The sequence below is a fragment of the Spermophilus citellus genome (assembly GCF_964194105.1).
Source record: "Spermophilus citellus genome assembly, chromosome: 7".
Lineage (NCBI taxonomy): Eukaryota > Metazoa > Chordata > Mammalia > Rodentia > Sciuridae > Spermophilus > Spermophilus citellus.
Window position 1 is genome coordinate 102328337 of NC_138188.1, and position 25705 is coordinate 102354041.

Here is a 25705-nt window from a genome sequence, read left to right on the forward strand (position 1 = left end):
GGCATGAATTAAAGCAACCAAATCTGATAAGAAAGCAAAGTCAAAGAAAGGAATAGTATTAAAAGAAAAAGGCACAGATATATCACTGAAATTGTGACTTAACTTTTACCAAAGATAATGTCTAATAATAAATAATCCCATATTTTAACATAGGGTTATTATAATTATGTCAGGGGAGGCATGAACCATAGGCATTTTTGTACAGCTGTGCTTCATATAGATAGGGCTATACTTAAGCCATTTCACCCTCTTTCCATTGTATCAAAACTGCAAAATGTTAATCCCAATTTTGACATTTCAAAATTATTCATTAACTTTTTTGTAATCACTAAATGGTCTTATTTCCCAGCAAAATTGCTCTTTACTCACAAAGTTGTATTTAATATTTAAGTTTTGTCTATTGTAGTTCAAACTTCACTTACTCAATGCTGAGTGACTGGTGGGAATAATAGATCCCTTCTCTCATTTATAGTATCTTTATCTTATGTGTAAGTAGTTACCGGGCATCTCTGTTATCTCTCTTCCAGTCTGAACATGTCCAGTTCACTTAATGTTTCCTTATAGATCTCATTTCCAAGGCTTTTATCATTTTTGTTGTTCTCTTCTGAACTGATTCAAACTTATCTATGATTCTCTTTCAACTATGGAACAAACACTGAACACCGTTATCCAAATGAGGCATAAATGTTACTGATAGAGCAAAATAATTATCTCTCATTTCATCTACAGTCTCCCATTTAATATACCCAGGATTCTATAGGGCACAATCATTTTGTTCACTTATACTCAACCTATCTTTCATTATTGCTTACATCTCCATTTCCACAGAACAATTGTTGGTGCAGTTTACATTTGTTTTTATTGAATCTCATTTTATTGATTTCAGTCCTCTTTCCTGTTTATCAAGACAGTTGTTAGCAATACTAACCTCCAATTTGCCTCCAATGGCATAAGATCCCCAAGTTCTTAACTGTGCAAATGATTAACAAGCTTCTGTTCGGTCTCACCACATCTTGAGTACACAGATAAATGTCTGCATGACTTTTGGATAGCAAGTTATGCCAACTTAAAAAAAAAATATCTTTTCTTTACTATTGAAGCTGGTAACCTCAAATATATGACTTATAGCTGGGCGTGGTGCACCACATCTCTAATCCTAGAGGCTCCAGAGGCTGAGGAAGGAGGAATGCAAGTTGTAGGCCAGCTTCAACAATTTAGCAAGGCCCTAAGCAACTTAACAAGACCCTGTCTCAAAATAAAAAAAAAGTAAAAAGGGCTTGGAATGTGACTCAGTGGTAAAGCACCCCTTGATTCAATCCCTGGTATAAAATCATATATATTTTATCGAATCAAGGAGTGCTTAACCCTTGATCATATATATTTATAGGATTTATAGAGTGTGGGTATATAGCCAAGACTGTTTGCCATTATATTAATCCTGTTGGAAATATTTTTGAGGTTTGATCAACTAAATTTTATAGGAATAATAAAAGACTAGGAAGTCAGAGATGCCTAGTATATAACTAGGAAAGACAAAAGCTAGAACTTGAACTTACAATCTAGCTTTATCCAGAGCTCCAGTACACAATGCAATTTAATTCACACACAACCACTTATTGTACTAAGTAACTCACTAGTTTGAATATTACCAGACAGGAGTTTATGAAAACCACAGCAATGGTTTCACTTCAGGGAGTCTTCTTCAGAAGGATGGTGCTGGTTCTATGAATGATGAACGCATTGTTTCTTGGGGACAGAGATAATTCCAGCAACAAAATTACTGTTTACTATGCAAAAGCCCTGATATCGGAAAATCTACTGAATAGAGTTGATCTTATGGCGTTCCTGCCCCTTTCTCTAAACTAAAAAGGCATCCCAACTAAGGCAATATAATAATTAACTTGACTTCTATTTGTTTCCTTATTTCAAAGTAATTGAATCCAAACACTATCCATCCAATTCACTGGCCTAAGTCAATGGTTGCTAAATGAGGTGCTAAGGCTCTGTTGGGTATTTTAAAACTTCCTAAGGGATGCTGTAGATTTTACTATATTAGAATTAAGAAAGCACAATGCTTGTTTAATTAAGGCTTTATGAGCTGACTGTGTGACTTGCCCACATCAGCAACTTAGCCCCAATCTTTTCAAACCCGAAGTGCACATATGCTCATGTGACTGATGAAGGCAGTAGGCAACTCCTTCAGAGACAGGTACCAAGGCCTGTTTTTCAAAGTGGACTAATTTATAGGGTTAATATAATATGCCTATCTCTTAGAAAAAGGATATGTGAAACAAATTATAAGGGACAATAACATGTTATAGCCGATAATAACATTTTATTAATATATGGAATTTTAGAAAATCTAATTGGCAAAAGTAAATAAACTTGTTGCTCTAGGACAGTTGCCTAGCAGTAGGTTTTCCGTAGTACCTGCATATATTTCATCCTTTCCTTGAGTGCATTTATGGCGAAAGAAAATGTGTCAAAACATTTGGTCTTCAATAGACAGATAAGAAAATTATCTACTAAATATAGCTGCTGTCTGGCAGACCAGTTTAGAAGATATTGAGTTTTCAGTTTGGATTGTGTTTAAAATATACCCTAGTTGTCTATGGAATATAAAGATCCTTCTCAGTTCAAGATGCTGCCAGGGAACTTGAGAAGTAGGAGGGGTCTGAAGAGTGAGATCATGTATCATGAAGGTGTTGGCTGGCTTAGGGATACTGTCTGAGAAAAGGGCAACTCTGTTGGGACTTATGCCCTATCCCTTGAGAAATAGTCATGTGATCGAAAAACCTCAATGGAAGGGTGGCAGCAGGCTGTGGGGGAAGAATACTTTTCTTTGTGTTTATGTTTTTGAGTACCTCCTAAAGCAATTCTCTTCTTAATACATGAGGTTTATTCTCATTAGGAATAAACAAAAACTTTCTTTTAACATAGATTCTTTCAGCTTAAGGTTTCTGTTTTTTAAAGGGGTTTTTATTTGTCATGTGTACAAGAAAGTTTATTAAGGGACTATTGGACCTCAAAACACAATACACCAAAATACAGTGCTATGGCATACTGTGTACTTTGAATTGAAGGAGATTGGAGGGACCTAAGAAGCAAAGTCTTTGTTTCTCCAATCCTTCTGTCTCCTGCCCCTTTTGTCCCCCAAAACAAGTCATAAAGATCAGAATTCCTTTTTTTCTAAGGCAGATTATTGAAACTAGCTCTCCTCTCCTTCAAGGCAAATCATAATGCCTAAAAAGGCTACTTTCTGCTCTTCATGTCCCTTGAAGACCCTCAAACCAGAGGGATCCTGCTCCATACCAAGAAAGAGGAAAGCCAGCCAGGCCAAGAAGAATCTGGGCAGACAGTCCTTCCAGAGTATCCACTCATTCTATTACCATTAGGCCATACTCTTCTGTCCTATCACATTTCTACACAACTGTCCATCGTAAAACAAATCTAAGCATAAAAATAATTTTCCCTGAGTCAGTGGATCTTCCTTAATGCAAGTGTACCATAGCACTTTACTCCCAATGTCATAGAAAACTGTAATTAAATATGTGATTTATATTCTCCTCTTGTGAACTTGTTCTTTACTACAGGAGTGTTGGCCAGACCCTTACGATGGGTAAAGAAATATACCACAATTTTCTCCTCCTTCAGGACTAAATATGCCATAAATATCTTTTCAACATTAAAAAACAAATAGAGAGATTCAGAAAAAAAACCTATTCAAAATCAACTAATTTTGAATCTTGTGGGGGAAAACTAAAAAAAAAAAAAACTTAAAACTTTAAAGTAAATCAGTTAAAAGTATAAAAATGCATTGTTTGGGTGATTTTATGAATACTAATTTCCAAATGCAAACTTATTTCTCTCATAATTCTATTTAATGGCAAATTGGTATTACTGTTTTATTTTATTTGGTTTCACTTAGACTTTCAAGGGTACTGAGGATTGGAAAGTATTTTCTGTCTCCTAACTTTGACAACAAAACATTAAATGGCCATTTTTATTCCATTGACAGGAAAAAATCTACTCCATGGTTTTATAAATTGCTCCAAGGTGGAGATAATTGCATAATTTTCTTATCAGAGCCAATGCTAATAATTTATTATTAACATTGTTTTTCATTTGAATATAAGTAGAAGGTGTCCCAGGAAGGGAGTATTGTAACATTCAGAGTAAAATTCTAACCTCATAAAAAGTGGAAAATTCGCTATTTTCTCCTTGGATATTTTTTAGCTATAGAGAAAATAGACTCAATACAGCATTTCTATCTCATGCTCAGCTACTTTGTTTCCATTTAAATTAAAGATTTATTTTCTATTTGGTAAATTGTTTTATTTTTATTAACTAGCAGTATGTTGATGAAGTGTACTAACCCTCTACTATCAGAAACCGTGAAACCGTGAAACATTTTCATTATTAGGTCATTTATTTTTGGTAATACAAACTTTGTTCTAATTTTATAGCTAACTGCACACCCCAGTTACATGTTGACATGTTTAACTGATTACATCAAATCATGCTATGTAAGAAAATTAATACATATTCCATTAACAGGAGTGAATGCTTAGAGATCAAGCTGGTCCATATTGTATCTCCTAAAGTTTGGTAAATACAAAGACCAAACAGATTTTTTTTTAAAGAAAAGAAATGCCAGCAGATAAAAATAGATCAAATACCAGAATGTAATCGAAAAGGCATTTAGCAAAAGTAAAAGTTAATTGGAAATACTCAATATTGTATATATGGTTAAATAAAAGAGAATTTCTAATCACATAGTAACTTACGAAGCATTTATTATAAACTGGGTTCAATCTAAAGAAATTTTATTACATCCCTGTCTGATAGATAATGTTAGTAAGAGCCAACTGCCATGAATTATATTGGATATTATAACATGATAATGCTGAAATGAGTATTGAAGAATACTCTTTAGAATGAGAGAGAATACTAGTACAATTATCTCCTTTCATGAGAAATTAATATTTGATTTAAAAATATTTTTAAAAACCCTTAATGCACACACAAATGAATCTTATTAGTCAGGAATTTCAATCATTTTAGTTACTTTCTGAGAATATTTCATTTTGGTCCAGAGAAATGATTTGTCCTTAATATTTTACGAGTTAGGTGATTTTCATTTAGATCAGTGTTCCTTTACAACAGAGGCCTAATTTCTATTGAGTTCGTTTTCCTAAAACTTCTTTCCTGACAATTATGAACAATGATGAATACTTGACAAATATTATGAACAATGATGAACACTTATTGAATTGAAGCTTATAAAGAACTGGAATCAAAACATCTTCCTTTTACAATGAGAAGGTTAGTTTTTTCCAAATATAAAATGTAAGTATTTGCTTAAACAACAGAAAAATAATGTCTTTTGACATTTATTTCAGCATACCCCAGCTGTGTTTTTGTGAGGCACATACAGCTGTATTCCAAAATCACCAACCACATCCAGGTTTGTAAATAAAAAATATCTTGTCTTACTAGAGGCATTTATAATTCTAAAGGAAAGATGAAATTCATTCTGGCCTTGGCTCATTGTTATTCGTTGCCAAATTTAGTTTGTAATTAGTACAGTAACTTCATGTTGATATAAGAAGTAAAAACTCTTCTTTATAAGAAATTTTCCAGTAAAAACACCCAAGTATATATTGTTAGTTGTCAGCACAAATAACTGACAAGGAATAGCAAAGCATAAAAATCTCCAGTAAATGCAGTTCTCTATGTTTCCAGAAATAATCAAAATGAGGAAAAAAGTACCTGTATTTTTAGACCTAAATAGGAATTTGCTTCCCTATCAGGCAGAGTGATAAAGAAGTCATATTGCTTTGTGGGTATCTTGCTACTGCTTGAACCTAGAATTTAATAGTAGGCACATTACACCTCTATAATTATTTCTTACATCCAACCATTCTTTCCTATGAAATAAACCACAAAAATTGGCCATTTTTCTCAAGACAATAAGATTTTGTTTTCCACAAAATCTGAACATTTTTAGCTCTTCTGGAAAAAAGCATAACTGATATTAAGCTTGCTCAGAAAATAAAGTATTCTACCAGTGGAAAAAATAACTATCTTGTCCACACAAGATAGAATTTTGTCCACCTGCCTTGGAACATAGATGTGAATGTTTTGAAGATGATGACTCAATAGAACTGTGAGCTTCTTGAGGACTAGGCGGTAAGTATTTAAATGGCCCAAATATTGGTACAGAGAGCACATTCTAATCTATATTAAATCATTAAAGCAATGTAGTAAAGAAATTAGGCTTGTCAATTAGTTTTTACTCTTTGTAGAACAGTAAAGTAAGTTACTCAGCAAATTGTACATACTTGACTTCTAAGAGACATCCTTGCTCCTTCCTTCTCTATACGTCACTGAGTACCAGATCATAGTAACCCTTGAATTTGGGAACCTCTGTGTGTACAACTTGCCAACACCTTAGTCCATATCTTTCCCTCAGTAATCTTCTACTTGGTCTCTGTCAATCTACTCTGGTCCTACCACTAAGTCACAGAGATATTTTATATCACATATCAAATGATTAATCCTTTTCCCTACCACTACACTCTAAATCATGCAATGGTCTCCTATTACTCTTATGATAAAGACCAAAATTCTTGGAGGAATCTGAGGTTACTTTACTGCAGTCTCTGCATCCTTCCTTATTCTCATCTCACCATGTCAGGCATGTTGGACATCTTCCTGTGGCAGAAATGTCCCACCTTGGATATGTGCTTTCCCTTCTTAGAATGCTCCTTACTCACCTCCTTCCCCACTCAAGTCCTATTCATTAGATTTTAGCTGGTGATGCAATTCTTTGGGAAACTTTTCCTGATCCCCTAAGTTATATATATTGCTATCAATTCCTACAGTACCACATTCCTTTATTTCAAAGAATTTAACTCTACTTAAAATAATGAATTCATTAGTGCAATTATTTGATTAATGTCTGTTCTCCTCTTAGTCTATAATTTTTATGATGGAAGGAACATGCTCATTTTGCTTATCAGTATGTCTCTGTTGCATGTAGAAAATCTGGCACTTAACACTAGTTCCCAAAATATATTTCCTGGATGGATGGATGGATATATTAACGCAGAGCCTCTGAGCCCCTTTTACAGAAGTGAGGATGAACAGTGAGCATTATACACAGATTCCTGCCTCTTTTCAGGGTAAGCACCATATTTTTAAGTTTTGCTAGGCTGGCCATATTTGATTATGGGACATTAGTTTTTATGAGATAACATGTATCCTTATCATTCTAAACTAATTATGTTAAAATTTGTTAGCATTTTTGTCCTAAAACCTTTTCATTGGTCTAACCAGCTATAATCATTGATTAGATCTAATGTTTATTAAGAAAGATGTGATATTCCTAGAATCCTTCCAAACACTCCTGGCAATGATTCCTATATTTATATAACACTTATGCAGCTATTGTGCCACACAAAATGACCAAAATGAGGTGATGGACATGGGTGTCATCCCCATTTTACTGTTAGAAGAAAGACAAAATATACTCTGGAGGGAAACTCGTACAATAAGTTGTTTGCTTTTGTGGGTGTTTTTCCCTTAATTTTTTGTTTGTTTTTCTCTATCTTGCAATGTGACAGTGAATTCATAGGTTGTTACATAACACAACATGACATTGCCACCTTAATGTATAGGAATTTGAAGAAGCTTATTTATTTATTTTTTTGTTAAAGAGAGAGAGTTTTTTAAAATTTTTTAGTTTTCGGTGGACACAACACTTTATTTATTTATTTTTAAATTTTTATGTGGTGCTGAGGATCGAACCCAGCACCCCCGCATGCCAGGTGAGCATGCTACAGCTTGAGCCACATCCTGAGCCCTTCAAGAAGTTTAATAAGGCAGAAGTTAGCAGAGATACCTGCCCTTTTCAATAGATTAGGAAAAACACCACACAGCTGACTTGATTTTAAATGAAAGGAGGGCACATTGTACCACTATAAGTCAATGCTATGAACAAGGCACTCTGGAAACAGCAGCCAATATTAAGCAAATATAATGAGGGGGCACTGATCTTCATTCCAAGTGTTTAAAATTCACTCCGCCTTAGAACTAAGGTATTTTCAATTTTAAAGAAGAGTATTTTCAACAGAAATATCAGCCATGCCTTAATGGGCCCCATATGTTAATAATTTGCATTAACTATGTTTCATTGTTATGAAAGATCCCAGGAAGAGGAGCTGGGGATAGAATTTGCTGCAGACTCTGCAATATGATGGTTAAAAACATTCTGAGTTACATGGGTATTGTTCAAAAACTCACTTTCTCTCTTCCTAGATCCTTCTTCTTTGAATTATGTTTTTTTTTTTTTTTTCATCTGTACAATAGGGATTCTAAGTGTTCTTGCAGGGAAAGATTCAGGTTTCACAGGACATGATGCTTATGTAGTGGGAAAAAGAATGTCACTTTTTGCAAACATGACCTCAGGTACAGAGCTCAGAGACCTGTCTCTTGGGTCTTCAAAGTGCACAATGCAAGGGAGGACCTAGAAGTTCCCACTTCAGAAGCTTCACCTCTGTATTTTTCTTTGGTTTGTTTTTCCTCTTAGTGAAGATTCAATAAAATGAAGCATGCAGCATTTACTGGTGTACTGCAGACAATAAATGTTAGCCCACATCCTAAGTTTCACCTTTACTCTATTTCACAGAGGCATAAAAGCAAATAATTTCTATTTTTATTCCTAATGGTTTAATTTTATTTTTCTGAGACTAAATGCTAGAGAGGACTAAAGAGATTAGTGGAATGAACAATACATGCCCATGAATTAGGTCATTTGTTTATTCAACAGAATATATCAGGCAGCTACCATATGCCAGGCATGGATTGCTAAGTGTAATTGTTAGGTAAAGTAGGCACAGGAAAAGCAAAATAAATTTTAAAAATGTGTAATAACAAATGTATGTACCATATAGTAATAAGAGAATTCTGGAATACAGAATAATGGGGAGAGACATTAACGGTAAGGGAAGACCTGCCCGGAGAAGGTAGTTATGAAGTGAGAGTTTAAATGAGATAAAAGAGCTCAGAAAGAGGAGCTGGGAATAGAATTCCAATTAGGAAACATGTCTGAAGGCTCAAGTGGAAAGAACATGGCATGTTCTAGGTTTAAAAATCAGGCCACATGTGGACAGAATGATGTTTCCTTGAGGTAAGTTATCCAAAAAATGAGACAAAATCAAATTTCCATGGAATGAAGCACATGAAACTTGGATAGGCTGCTAGAAAAAATACCTTCCTCTATATGATAATAAGCTCTCTAGCCAAGCTGCCTCGGTTTACCTTTCCTGTTGGCTTATTGAAGTCAATTTGAACAAAAGACTTCAACTCAGTTCAATGTGTCCCACTCATGATAGGCTCACTAAAATTAAGTAAATGACACCCACCAAAAGGGGATTTCTGAAATATACAATCATAATGCTTTCAAGGAATTTTTAAAAGTTAAATTATCATGCTAATAACGAATTGAGGAGAGAAGAAAAAATGTACTAATTTTTTTTAAAAAAACTAAAGAACAAAGAATAAATTCAAGTATTCTATTCTGCAAGAATGAAGAATTGGTGTATGTCATTAAATGCTTCCAAGAACAGACGTGCTTAGGAGATAAGTGATATGAATTGCTGGCAAGAAGGGGAGAAAGTATGTGGAAGAAGCCTGAATTGAAGACTTCCAACATCTTCCTTTTAGCCACTAGACTGGGCAGAAGAAAGTCTAAGACTGCCAATGCCCATGTATGAGTGTGTGTGATCTGGGGAAAGTCCACATCTAGCTACATTTGTGAGCCTGGCTTGAAAGAGATTGAGGCTATTTCAGTATGTTATTGTCTGGTTATTATTGTGGAACAAAACATCCCCCTATAATTAGACAATTCAAAACATAACCTACCTGGTTTCTCATTAAAATGAAGCCAGGGCCTATATCTTTCCCTAATGTCTCCTACATATTGTAGTTCCTCAGTGTGCACTGCACTAAACTCCAACCCTCTGTATCCTTATCTCAGGGTGAGAGCATCAGTAGAATGAACGCTCCTATCTCTGCATGAGCTGTTTTGACCATGAAAACATGGCTACCTACACAAACCATTTGGTTCTCAATGAGCTGTGACATCTGTGCTGGGTAAATAAACAGAAAAATAGTGGTACAGAAATGAACATTGCAAGCAGTTGTGTTTGCATTGCCTAAAAGCCCCACAGGCCATGTATAGTTCATTATGAATGTGTAGTTGGTCTTATATTGGGATGAGGCTTAGTTTTTTATAAGTTGTTTAATGTAGGTTCAGACAACAAAGAGCATTTTCCCTAAGTCATGAAAGCTTTTATAGGCATTTCAGTTCCTAACATTTTCACATATGTTGTCTTTACAGCTGGACAAATAATGTTTTATGCTAAACCAGAAAAGGACACATTTCAATACATAGTTCACAATTTCCCCCAGAAATGTTAAATTCATAAGCATTATTTTCTATAAAACTTCTCTCTTCCTCCTTACAGTCTCCACCTACTACTTATCTGATTATGCCTCACAGGGAATCATGTATATGTGCTTTGTTGCTTGAACATTCCAGTTCCAAATGGAAGGCATCTATCTTACCAAATAGAACGTTCTACAGACCTCTCATCTACCTGCCAGCTCATTGTGGCAGAGATGTATACTGTAATCTTCCAGAACATTTTAATTAGAGATGTGAATCCTGATGGCAACTGTCTATAGGTTGAAAATATAAAGGTAAAATCCAGATGTAGCAAACCTTCCTTTCTTTTCACTCAAGGATTCACTTTACTTAATGCCTAAGTGATATTTATGATGCTTGTTATTAGGGATATTTAGATATTAGATCTTATTAATAGGGAGATTTATTTTCTTCATGCTAAACACATTTCTAACAAATACGACATTTCCTTTAATTATGGAAAACATCTCAATAAGATAGTGGAAAATTATCAATCTCAAGATAGGTGTTATAGCTAAGTTTTAGTTGTTTGAAATCACACGCACACATGCCAGGGTTGGGTTACCAAATAAGAAGTGATCCATTAGTGGATGGAATACTGTTCCTTTTGAATTTTCCTCTCCATCACACATACTTACCAAATCATTTAGCTAGCATCAATATGTATCTTTTTAAATCCACAGTTGGGTTTGCTGATATCTCTTTGAGAGATTAATTAATACAGTCATGACTAATTATCTGCATCTGTTTATATGAGCAAGGCCATTATACACAGTGAACATCATAAAGATGCTTTTTCCTCTTAGCACAGGTTAGGATAAAGTCTTATTCTCTGGTCCAGAATTCTTTCAGAATTATGATCTTAAAAACTGTTTAGTACATGGGTTCAGGGAAAAAAATAGGGGGAAACACCTAAGACACATAAGCCTAGAGAATTTCCCTTGAATCAAAATATCCTGCAATAATCTGAAACAGAAAAATATTATAATAACCTCAGGAGAACCTCAAGAAGTTCCTCATTTAGATTTGAACATCAAGCATTAATGCTCATCTTTAGGAGTCATAAAAATTAAGATCCCAGATACCTCTGCAGGTTTGGCATGGGACCCAGAATTCTGCATTTGGATCCATACCACCCAAAGTTTTCAGAGGACAGCTTCTTCTCTCCTTCACAGATCATAAGCTGATGATACTGAGGGAGCCAGTTGGGAAGGCAAGACAAAGCTGTAATCCATCAATTGAGGCTGATAAACCTTGGAGGGGGGTATAAATGCTCAATAACCAGGCTATCTAGTGTATGTCAATTCTAATTTAAAAGGTCTTTAAACCCTTGAAAGGTCAATGTATACACTGCAATAAATCATAGGAAAGTACAATCCATTATGTCCTGTCAGTGGATCCCATTGCCCATCTCTTCAAAGATGCGAGCTGAGAAACTCAGGCCAGGTTGTCATAGGACCCCATGCTCCCTCCCCAAATAAACTTTTACACCGACCACATATGCATTCTGCTGCCTGGATCTTTCCTACTTCTGCTGCTCTTCTTGCTTCTATCAAACTGGAACTCTTTCCTCTCTGTTAACTTGGTAATAACACACATTCTTCATTAACCAAATTAAGGTCCATGCCTTCTATGAGAACGTCTCCAGCTATTTATCTTCCCCTTAGTGAGTTCCATTTCCACCCTTTATGTTTTTTATTTTTATGAATGTAATTGATATTGATTGTTTCCCCCCCCCTCCATATGTCTGGGTATCTTAAATGTAGTTATAGTCCATAACCATCTATAGCAAACACTTTATGTAAATCAAAATAAAGCATGGTTCTTTAAGGTGTTTCACAAACCAAGCCCATCAGAATTACCTGAAAAGTAGGCTTAGTATGCACACTCCTGAGCCATACCTTAGACTGGCTGCACCAGTATCTTTGTCTTTTTAGCTATTATGATACACATGTATCCTGCAGTTTGAAATCAATTGGCTAGAGGCATATTTTCCCTAAGCAGGCCCAAGCATAAGAATCATTTTAAAGCACTTATGAAAAATATACATCTCAGAGCTCTGTCAGATCTTCTAAAGGAGAATCCCAAGTATCGGGGGGGTTGGGAATCTGTTTGTTGTTAATAAGCCCTTTCATCTACTACCAGCAGAGCTTTCCTGAAGGGATGAAAGTCCATTTTACAGAACAATGTAGTGCACTTTCTCAACATTTTGTCTTAATTGTAATCACTTTCATGATTTAAGCATTCATAGTTTGAGAAACAAACTAAAGAATATTGCAATGGGTTTTTAAAAGTATTTGCCTATGATTAAGTAAATAACTTTGCAGCTAACCTTGCATGGTATAAAATTAATGAAACTTACAGTTGCCAGTCCTACCTTTGATGCTTATGGATAAATGGGCTAAGAAAGTGACCTAATTTCTAGGAGATTCATTTTTCTCAGAAAGAAAATAGGAATCATGTTATTTAACTTGAAAGAAATGAAAACCAAAGTGTGTGTGTGTGTGTGTGTGTGTGTGTGTGTGTGTGTGTATGTGTGTGTGTGTGTGTGAAAGAGGGGGGGAGGGATCACAGAGTGCAGTGTGCGCCACAGTCCATCATTTATTCATCTCTGAAATTCTAGAAAGATGAGAAAGATTGTAGAAAGTGCATGGGGTTGGCTGTAGGAGCCTTTGTTTTGATCATGGTTCTTGTCTGCACTAGTAGAGAGGAAACTTTTCTTCATTGACCGCCTGACTTCTTGTGTGGACTGTTTGCATTATAGATCTCTGGCCCCACACTTTAATACACCAGCAATAGAGAACTTTTCACCTTTTGTAACCTGCCTCAATTGTACAAAATATGACACAGCTTTCTTAAATACTCGTTATTTCTAAACAATGTATTATATCTTCAGTGATAATAAGTAACAGGGTTGAAAATTTGATAATCTCTCAGTTTATTGTTTGTGCCTGTGTTCTATTGAAAATAACATTTAAAAAATAACCATAGTGAATATTCACAGAGCAGAAAATTATAAAGGCTAGATTAGAAACCTGCCAATGAAAATCACTATAACTTTTTTAAAACATGTATTTCCATCTTTTTCCAGAAATATCAATTTTTATTTTTTAAATTAGTGTGATTTTATAAAGTAGATTTCCTTTAATGTTTTATAATGTGCATTTCCACATTTGTTCAAATATCCTTATAAAAGTGGTGGTTTATAAGAGCTTACTATTTGTTACTATATTAGTTCTTTCTATTTAAATATTCTTCTATTCGTGAGTATTTAGTTTCCTTCTGTTTTTGCTATTATAAGGAGTTTTAAGATGCTTTTATGCATTATATCTGATTGTAATCATCACTTGTTTTGTCAAAACCTATTTCTAAATGTGGAATTACTAGGTCAAAGGGAAGGAAGTTTCTTCAAGCTCATGACATGCATTTCTCAATTGCTTTCCAGAAATCTTACTAATTTAAGCTCCATCATTTTCTTTTCTATAGAGGACGGGATCCTATTGTATATAGCACCAAAAGCAGTAAGATCTTTGATTTAATGTTTAATAAAACCTAAGAAAAACTATGTTGTAATTTGCATGTTTCTCATTACCATTAAGTTTTATTCTTTTTTATTCACTTATTGTTTACTTTACTTTTTGTATATTCTTCTTATCTCCCTTCTATAATGAGTGCCAGTGATTTACAATCATGCTACATATTTTGGGAGTAAATCTCTTGTTCAACCTGCTTTTCCCAAGTTGAAATTCATATTTAAATTTTGCTTAAATATTAATTTAAATAGACATAAATATCTAAAACATCCAAATATTTGGATGAACATGTTTTCATTTCCTAAAAACTTTTGCAACCTTTCATTATAAAACTTGAAACAGTCATGAAAGTTGAAAGAATTGCACAACAGATCTAGCTTCTTCAGTAACTATTTTGTTATATCTTCTTTAGTATATATCTAATAATTTACTAAAAATAATCTGTCCCTTTGCTTATAGTCTGCTTTTCGGAATTTAAAGGAATAGTCACTAACATGTAAATTACTTTAAAAGTAGGTGCTTTTTCTGTCTTGCCTTTCCCTGTACTCCCAAGCATTTGAACAGGATATATCATATGTGACAATCATAAATAATTTTTGACCAAGTAAGTTTTCTCAATGGAGAGGAGGGAGATTTCATGTTCTAAGGTGATTAAGATGACTTTTTAATATGTTGCAGTACCTATGATTTAATATATGTGGTATAAAGTTCATTCCAGGGCCAGTAAGATTTAACTGGCCTGTTTAAACAGTATGCTAAATTTCTGCAAAAGTGTGCCATAAAATATTAGTGACATCAAATATCTTTTATCTACAGACAAGCAAAAACCATGTGGATAAATTGTCATAACTTCTGAAACATGGTTTGCATCATTTAATGACAGCATTCCATATCTTGGAGGAAATTAGAATTCAAAACATTTCACTTCCTTCCAGAAGATGATGAGCTAATGCTGAAATGCCTATGAAGACAGAAGAACAAAAGAGAATGTTGCAGGCTAAAGAATCTGACAAGAATGGAGAAAAGTGGCACGGATTATAGAATCTATCTCATTGAGAAGGGAATAGAAAAATGATGCATGATACTTCACAGGGGAAAAAAGTCTGTCATGAATCTTCTGAGTCCAGATTCCTCGGTGAGCAAAAATGTAGAAACAAGCTAATTGCTCTGTCTTTTACTCTCCCAGTAGGAACAAAAGGAGAATAGAAGCCACTCAGTATTTTCTATATTTACTAATGAAGAACATTTTGGTTGTCTTTTTACCCAGGGGTCTTGGAATAAAGGTAACCCTGCCATGTGCCCAAAGACAGAATCACCTGGAAGCTTAAAATCCTTCAGTCAGTCAGTCTGATGCCCAGATCCTGTCTTAGGCCAATGAAATCAGGATCTCACTCAGGTCTTGATGAGGGTTGAAGACATTCATCTGAAGTTTCCCCAAGTCACCAAAGGTACAGTCAAGAATGTCAACTTTGGGTGAGAGAACAGAGTAAAGGAGGCAAGGAAGAGTCAAATCTTGTAAGCTCTCTTAGCATTTTGTGCTTCCATGAAAACCATCTGAAAGGGGACAAAGAGGAGAAAACACTCTCCATGATGGCAGATTTCAGCTACCTTGCACCGAATCTCAGTGCATACCTTGGTTTTGTGGAAAAGGCTACTGGAGGCTTCAACAGGAGTAGTATTTTCCATTTGTATCTGGAGTAATATATAGATCAAGCTAAAATGAGTTCAAGGAATATATTCTTACATGAAATAAAATAATGCAAGAATAGGAATAAAAGCATAAGAACGGAGGGGATATTTTTCTATGACCTGATTTTCTAAATGTCTCACGTTTTTTCGTAAGCATTTTACAAATCTTAGTTCATTTTGTCCTTTGTGATAGATACATCATCTCTTTATAGACAAGGAAATTTTTCAAAGAATAGAGCTGGGATTTGAAATCCAACTGCCTAAACATAGTGCCTGTGCTCTTATAATTACTATTTTACATGCTTATTTAAAAATTCTTCCATTTTTGACATTTTTGGCATTTCTAATTTTCTGTCTCTTTAAAAATTGGTGAATAGTTTCACATCTGTATTATTTCCTGTGTTTAGATTTACTTTCTTTGGAACAGATTCTCAGAAGCAAGTTGTCATAAAGTGTGAATAAGCTTATGGCATTTTTATATATTATTAAATTGCTTGTTAAAGGGGTTGTACAAATTCACAATGCCTCCAGAAATGTATAATAGACACATGCCAAGAATAGTTAATTATCCCCAATTTAGTAGGTGAGTAATCATATTTAACCTCATTTAAAAATTCCTATTTGATTCATTGGTAAATCAGCTTTTTCATTTTGTACATTAGTTTGCTTTGTCCTTTTATCCACTGGAAACTTCACATATGAACTCTGATGTGATTTTCTTTACAGTTGTAATGAATATTTTGTGGTATTGCTTGAAATTTGTCTCCCCAGCTGGACGGTAAGCCCCTTGAGGGAATCACATCTGCCTAGTTCACTGTTAAATTCTGGGACCTAGAACTGTGCCTGGTATGTAATTTTAAAAATTACACATGAATAAAAAGCTTACTTTCTACAATTACTTCAGAAACATACATCAGATGTGTGTGTGTGTGTGTGTGTGTGTGTGTGTGTATGTGTGTGGTGTTGATTTAATTGTTTTTCATGGTTTAGGACAATACCAAAGCAAGTAGTCAGTGACCACAGGGAAAGTAATCCATCCATAAACAGAATTGGCACGGTGGAATCATAGAATAAAAATGGGAGTGTTCTTTTTTCTTTTTTTGTATATATATATATATATATATATATATATTTATAATAAAATAAATATATTATACAATATATTATATGTATTTATGTACATTTTATACATATATATCTTATACTCTTACAAAATATATTGGGATTTGTAAAATAAAATGTCCAACACCTCTAGCGATTAGAGAAATGCAAATCAAAACTACTCTAAGATTTCATCTCACTCCAGTAAGAATGGCAGCTCTTAAGAATACAAACAATACGTGTTGGCAAGGATCTGGGGGGGAAAAGGCACACTCACACATTGCTGGTGGGACTGCAAATTGGTGCAGCTGATATGGAAAGCACTATGGAGAATCCTTGGAAAACTGGGAATGGAATCACCATTTGACCCAGCTATCCAACTCCTCGGTCTATACCCAAAGGACTTAAAAATAGCATCCTACAAGGACACAGCGACATCAGTGTTTATAGCAGCACAATTCGTTATAGCTAAACTGTGGAACCAACCTAGATGCCCTCCAGTGGATGAATGGATAAAGAAAATGTGGTATATATATACACAATGGAATATTATTCATCATTAAAAGAGAATAAATCATGGCATTTGCAGGTAAATGGATGAAGCATTATATTATGCTAAGTGAAATTACCCAATCCCAAAAAAACAAATGCTGAATGATTTCTCTGATTTAAGCATGCTGATCCCAAATATGCTGGGAGGTGGGGGTGGAAGGATTAAATAAACTTTAGATAGGGCAAAGGTGAAAAAGTGAGGGAAGACAAGCGGGGGTATATGGATAGGAAAGTTGGTGGAATACGATAATCATCATTACTCTAAGTACATGTAAGAAGACACAAAGGATGTGACTCTATTTTGTGTACAACCATAGATATGAAAACCTGGGCTGTATATATGTAATATGAATTGAAATGCATTCTGTTGTCATATATAACAAATCAAAGTTTTAAAACACACACACACACACACACACACACACACACAAAGGGCAGTTTTCATGGGATGGAAATGAGAAGCTTCCCTGGAAGAGGTGACATTTCTTTTTTTTTTTTTTCTTTGGGTGACATTTCTTTTTTTTTTTTTTTTTTTTTTTTTTTTTTCTAAACTGACAAAACCTTTCCAAATGTTGGAAGGGTTTGGTGACACGCACTCTGTTGAGGGTTCTGGTGATAACCTTGTACAGGACTCCTAATTATCCCAATTAACAAGATGGCTCGAATGAATCTGTAAAACAGCTAATGGCTGGATTCTGCTTTCTTTGAAATCACTTCTCTCTAGGATGTAAAATAGCAGCCAAAGCACTCCTGGAGTGGCTAAGTACTGTATTTACTCATTGTATTACCTCCCTTTCCTCCCCACAATTTTAAAGAAAAAAAAAAAAAAGGTATTTTTCCTCTACAGAACGCCTCCTGGCATGCTGCCTTTGTTAGCAGCCAAGAGTGTTTTCTTTAGATGAGCCTAGTGGAGAATCTCCAATTGGTGGCTGTGTACATCCTGGTCAATGTTCCCAAACATTTGAATTTTTGCGCCCCCCCGCCCTTTTTGCAGAAATAAGCATTATTATCATCACTTAAAATCATAAAGGAAAACTATGATGTGTGTGTGCATGAATGTGTGTGTATGTGTGTCTGAAGCAAACTGTTCTTGTCACGCCCTGCAGTTCCCTTGAGCTGAGAAGCATCACAATGAATTGCTGGTTGTCACTATCCATAGAAAGCCTGATTAGCTCTCTAGCAATCTGATCTCTAGAAACAGCCCTGCCCTTACCATCTCAGCACCCTCTCTTGGAAACAGCATGCGTGTTGCTCTGTTCAGGCTCCACTGTGAATTTATTCAACCAGTTCCCATGGGATTCTGATGGTTTTCAATAAGGAAGAAACCAAAGAGTTTCAAAAAGAATTGTTGAGCCTGATAGGGGCTTATTGATTTATATAGCAATCACTTGAAGTGAGAAAGTCCCTTTGACATTTAAAAAATATTCTGAATTACTGGCCCATTCTATTTTCCTTTCTTTGTGGCTTCCTCACTTCCTCCTTCCCTCCCTTCTTTCTCCTTTCATAACACAGTTTGGGTAAATTCATGGAAATAAAATGGAAGCACAGCTGGGAACCACCACTAATAATTTTAGTAATATGGCAGATTTTTCTATGGTAATCACTAATAAGCCATATATTTTTAATGCCCAAAGTTACATCTGTCACCAGTCTTATTCAGTGTTTCTAAGACAGCTATTAAAAACAAATTCTACAAATTTTGAGATTTGTTGTCTAGTATAATAGTTACTAATCACATGTGATGATACAACACTCGAAATGGGACCAGTCCAAATTGAGCAGGAATGTACAGGGAAAATACACACTGGGCTTTGATATCTTGTTACAAAAAACAATGTAAAAGATCTTATTAATATTTTGTGTTGGTTGCATATTGAAATGGTAATGCTTTACATGCATTATTAAGTAAAATATATAAAATTAATTTCACCCATTTATTTTTCCTACCTTAAACATATGGCTATAGAATGTTTAAAATTGCCTATGTGAACTGCATGATTCCTATATCAGACAGAATAGGGATGAAAATATTTAGGCTTTAGCACTGTTGGAATTATCCTAGCAGGATGATCACAACAAAGCACTATCCTTGCCTCCTCCAGCTCTCCACAAAGTCTATGCAGCAGCAGAGTGGGAGGGGAATTATGCAGGTAAACATTTGCCAGTCAAAAAGGGAGCCAGACCTTCAGGGGTACAGACTACCTGCTAGAGACACAGACTCTCAAATCCTATAGCCTGCACCCTGGTCTTGGGCCTATCTATCTCAGAGCAAACATTTAAGACTTCAGGGGCAAGTCAATATGGTCATTCTCTGAGCCTCAACTCTTCATCTTTAGCCTGTATCTTTTCACCAACAAAATTTTTAGAAGGGGCCTCAAGCAGGAACATAGATAGTATTTTTTAACATTTTTTGAAAACAAAAATCTTCAATATTTATGCAAATATGGTTGAATATAGACTTGGCTTTATTTAGAAATCTTTGCCATTGGATAAGCAAATCCTTAAACCAGATTTTAACACACATACATAAGTGATATAGCAGAATAAACTGTTACAGTTGTGTAAAGTTCCAGGTATAGGGGCCTTACTACCTATAAAAATAATTTAGTAATAATCTGAGTGTAGACAGAATCTTCACAATAATATCCAACCATCATTTGAAACATATCAACCATCATTTGAAAGTATAGTTTTTGTTATGCAATTTTTTACTTTAAGTAAGTACATATGTACCAAAAGCCTTGCCATTTTGTACCTACCTGTTTAGAGGTAAGGGTGTGTCTCCCCAGGAACACTCTGTTTCTCTGTTGCTCACTAATGGAAAGCCTTGACACAATTTACAGTCACAATTTCTCAACAAATCTAAAAATTTACTAGCAATATCCTTTATATTTCTAAAGTTTACTAATAAATCTACTTAATAAATCTCTTACTCTATTTATTGTTTGTCTGAGTATAAATCCTGAAATATGAAGTTCCATGATATTTCATATGGTATAAATTATCAAGCATATAAAGAAATGATTACAAGATTGATTTCTTTCTTTTTCTGGGGGTGGGAGTGTTGAAGGTGATCTCAAGAATTAGCCAGTCCCTGAAAATATATTCATCAGGAAACATTTTGTAAATTATACCATATAAACTTCCAACAATGATAAGTTACTGAACATTTCCAAAAGCTAGAAGCAATAATTCTAAAAGTTTTAACCCTAAAGAAATGATGTTATCTTGACTTAGACATCTTATTACGTATATAAGTATGGAAATATTATGTCATACTCTGTTTATATGTACAAATTTTATATTTCAGTGTATTGTTTATAATGAATTTAAGAGAAGATAAAACTTCCACTCCCATCTACCCAGATAAAATAAAGAAAGAGAAAGAGGAAAAAATTGGTGATTATTTGGAGATAAAAGTGAGATACTTCAATAGCAAAATGTGTTAACAAACAAAACTGAAGAGTATTAACAGGAGTTATGTCATGTGGCACAAAGTGAAGACAGTGTATCATTTCAGAAAGCCTGGATTTGGGTTTGGTGTTATCCACTAACACTGATAAACACCTATTGCCTTATCTTAAAATCTTAAAATCGGGGCCATAAGAGAAGATGATACAAGGACATCCTCTGAATTATGACACCCTGAGTGAGTGTGGCATTTTGTTGTTGTTGTGTGGTTTTAATCCACACTTCCAGGACTATAGACCTGTCAGGAAAGAGGAGGGAATCACAGTCCCATTTTGGGGGGACTAGATTTAGCGATCTCAGAGACAGGTCAGTGTGCGGTTGTCACGTGAGATAAAATAGAATTACTGCAGGGCACCTATGAAGGAAAAAGTGTGAAGTTTTGGTATGACATGGCTGCTGCAGGGTAAGGCAGAATTGAGCGGGTCCTGAAGAGGTGACCAGGGACTGCAGGGTAGTTGAAGATGAGGCAGCTGGGGGCAGTTTCTGAGTCAGGTTGCCTGAGGCAGGGGAGAGGCCTTGAGGGTAAGGTCACTTCCTGGACCCTAAGAAGGCAGACTTCTTTGCTCCTGAGCACCATCATTTAAACATCAGAGGGAAGGAAAGGAAGATGTATGTGTAAGTGATACAGCTTCTTATATCCTTGGGAAAATGAGGTTTACTTTGATTATTATTATTTTCAAAAGAAGATGTCAGGAATGCTGCTCTAGCCAGCTGCCTTTTGAGTAAACAAAAACAGAGCCAGGAAATCGAGGGTGACCAAAAAGATGAACAGTCAGAGGGTACATTTTTGTCTCTTAACACAAATTGTACAAAATTTCTCAGAATTTATGTTATAAATAGATTATAGTGCACTAATGTTTTTCTTTCATCTTTCTTCTCCTATTGGCACCCCATGAGACTTCAGTCCCAAAACCTCTTGCCATTTTTAGCATACTGTTTTTCCCCCTTGGTAATCCAGGTTCGGGGGGTGGGGGAAGAAGTTAGGCTATATGGTAGATCCCGCAAGAAGCACAAAGAATAAATGTTTTTGTAGAATAATTTAATAAATCTCAGAAAATATTTGGCTAAGTTCCTGAAAGATTAGAGTTTCATTCCCAAGATTTCTTTCTATTTTGATCTAGTTCACTTCCTGTTAGCTGTGGGTGTAGTCCTGAGTTCTTGGCATACTCTTCCTCATATAAAAAATAACATAAAGACCATGCCTGGTCTCCTTCCAGAAGATTCTAATTCAGATGTATTACCACTTCCTGAGGTATACTCAGGGAAGCTCTTTCATTAAATTTCCTTTCAACAATAGCACTTGCTATAATAGTTGCTTTAAGTAGTGCTTAGTATGTTCTAGGCACTTCAAGGGTTTTATAAGTTTTTTGCCCACTAGTCTTATGATAACTCTACGCTCTAGGTAATATTATTGTCCCCATTTTACAAAGAAGAAATCTAACACCAAGAGAGGTTAAATGACTTGCCCAGATGGAGCCACTCTATGAAATGCTACTTCTGCAAGAAAACATAAGTGTAAGACAGCGCCATATAATGTGTCCTTGACACAAAAGGAAGAGTGGCTTTGAAGAGGAGAAGCTTGGATTCAAATAAAAATTTTGTCACACATTATTTGTATGAATCCAGGACTTGTTTGAAGTTGGAAGTTTTATCATCTATTAAAAAATGAAGCTAATGCCTACAAAAGTGATATGAAGGTCAAATATAATATATGAAAGGAGCGTGGTATAGAACACTCTCTCAAAAGAGTGTCATTGGTATTATTAACATAAGGTAATTATAAAACATTGCCTAAAACTCTTACTCCTTATTTTTCTTGCTCCTTCAAATGGCCACTTTTCCTCTCCCTGTGAGGCTGTTCCTCCTCCCTCTTGCAGAGCAGGGAATATGGGTTGGCTGTTCTGCACCAGGCTCAGTGATGCATGAGGACACTGCACGTAGGGTAGGGTCCAGCAACAGGAAGGGCCATACCAGGCCACAGTATATGTCTGAGATCCCCAGGACAAGTTTTGTTCATTGCATGGAAGAATGGCTGGTTAAGTTAATCCCAGGGTTGCATTCTCAGTAATGATACATCTCTGGCCATTGATCCATGGTTTTATTTTCAAGCTTATTTAAGCAGGAGCTATAAAAAGCAGAGCATCACACAAGTGCAATATGGAACTAAGCCTCACATGAGCACCCTTCGAATCCTCTCTGATACCTATTTGTTTGTCCTGATTTTAGAAAGCAGAATTTGATAACATCACCGATTGGAGAATATTGTTTAGGATTATAATTTTCCACGTAATGATATAAATGATGCTGTGCAGAATTGCTCTCTTGCTAGTGAGTCGTTTTCTGAAAGACTGTGCCAAAATCGGAAATCACCATTGGTCCTTGAAACAATTCACTGTGGCATTATTGCTGCTGTGAATTTTCTAGAAATTGTAAAAGTCGGGATGGTATTCTCTCTTATCAACAAGCAGTGGGAGTAAACATATCAGGCTAATGAGATTCAAGGAGAATTGTCAATATATTCCGTTATAGGGAGCAAAGGCAAGTACTTAAGCCATAAAAGCATTCTTGTTCTTTCCTCAATGGGCAAGATTGTTATGTTCTCTGAACAGCCAGAAAGGAAGTGGGGACCAAGTGCTAGGCTAAATGAGGTTAGGAGTGTCAGATGTGATATCTTCACACATCTGCCTTAAACATTTCAGGAACCTCCAAACAATTAATAATTTTGTTTTCTCCTTTGGTATAGGGAGAGGAGAATTATGATAACTTTCCCTCCAAATACTATTTTATTTCTTAAATAAAAGATACATGATTTATATAAAACAGTAAGATTCATAATGTAAATGTATTTGAATGAAAACAATTCTAAAATAATTGAGCTTCAAATAAATTTGTTCCTTGAGCTCCACACCATAGGACTAAGTTCTTGGTAAGTTAAAAGTAGGGCTGTTGGCAATTTGCATAAAAAAGTCTCAAGAGCAGGATCTCAGATATATGACATATCAAACTGGCACTTCCCAGAGCCTGGACAGCATTAGATCCTAGAATGCTTGCTTGTTAATAGTAATTCCTACATAGCTTCTGAGGGGTTTCAGCTGTCTACTTTATGAGGAGTGCCACATTTTTAAGAGCTTTACAGGAGTCAGGAGAATTGGCTTGTGTCTCTCCATTTGCATTTAATGTTCTAAATTTTTTTTAGGCTGGAAATGGTCTGAGAAGTCTCCCTGGGACTTTATTTCTCAATTTCTAAATAATCAAACCTATCATCAGCCCAGTCTCAGTTTTACCTTCCTTCAAGCAACTTTAAAATATATACATATATGTTATGGAAGCTGTTTCTTTTTTTCAAAGCTTTTTTATGAGCCAATATGCTTGTTTCCCAAAGGGGAAAAAATGTTTGTTTTCATGATTTTGGCAGAAACTAATGTTTTCTTTGGGCCTGTTCAGACAGTCAAATATTTTCAAGTTTTCTAATTCTCCTTTCTATTGGGGGGAGCACCCCCTGGTGGAAAACTGTGAAAATGTTTGCTATGTGTTTAACTGTTACCTTTAATATAGACAGATGGGTTTTGAAAATATTATTTTTACAAAAAGCACTCTTAAAATCATTTTACCAATGTTAATGTCTTGTGAAATCTCACAATTTCTTTCTGATCATTACCACAATATCTAGAATGTTCTCTTTGCCCTAGATGTTATGTGGATGTGGTATAGATGTTATGTGGATTACTGCTCTAATTTATGTGGGACAGAACTGAGTGGGGAGGGACATCTTGGCATTATTTTATTACATTCAGAAAGAGAGGGGTCATTTGCTTTCCCCTTCACTTATTCCTTCTTTCCATTTGTTCCTGGTACTGCTAAGAAAGTTCCATTTCCTTTTGGACCTGCCTGGGTGAGAAAGCAGTCGCTATGAAGTTGTTCAGTAATACATTAAGACTAGGGTACCTTCCTATACAAAATAAGGTCCCTGACACAGAAAGCTGGGAGATTAATAGAAAAGGGGTTTGTTGAGAGAAATAAATAGAGAGTCTATTGTTTAGTTGAGAGATCTTCTTGGTTTCCTAATTTCCCCCAATGCAAATAAAATAAAATTTCTTATAAACCCACAATTACTGCCTCTTATAGAGCAAAGAGCTCCATCTCCAGAGCTACTACCACGAGGCACCATTGCTCATTCTTTCTGTTATGGATTAAATATATAATCCCCAATAGGTTAAAACTCCATGCCTCAGATCATGACCTTATTTGGAAAAAGGGTTACTGCAGACCTATTAACACAGGTATATTGGGGTAATGTGGGGATCTAACCTAAAATGTCCTTATGGTATCCTTATGGGTAGGGAAAATCAGGATAGACACACACACACAATACCATGTAAACATGAGGGCTGAGACTGGAGAGGTAGGTTAGCAAACCAGGGAACACTGAAGATTGCCAGCCAGTACCCATAAGTTAAGAGAACATGGAATAAAAATATTCTCCCTCATAGTCCTCAGAAGGAACCAACATTGCCAACCCTTGATTTTGGACATTTAGCCTCCAAAACTATGAGACCATACATTACTATTATTCAAACTACTCAAATTGTGGTACTTTTAAATGTCAGCCTTGGCTAGCTCACTTTCCTCTGGTCCAAATAGTGTCTCCTCCCCCATAACCTTTCTGAGTAGAGACTAGTATGAATGGACCCCCTCCTTTGCTGGCTGCCTTTCTCAAAAGGATTTGTAACAGTGATGGAGGACAGAGGGCAGGTTGAGCATTGGGTAATGTGGCAAATCTCCCAAGTCCCAAGTGGTTCTGCGGTAACATTAACATCTCTCAATGACACTTTCACTGCTGCTACCTGGAACTAATATGTCATGACAA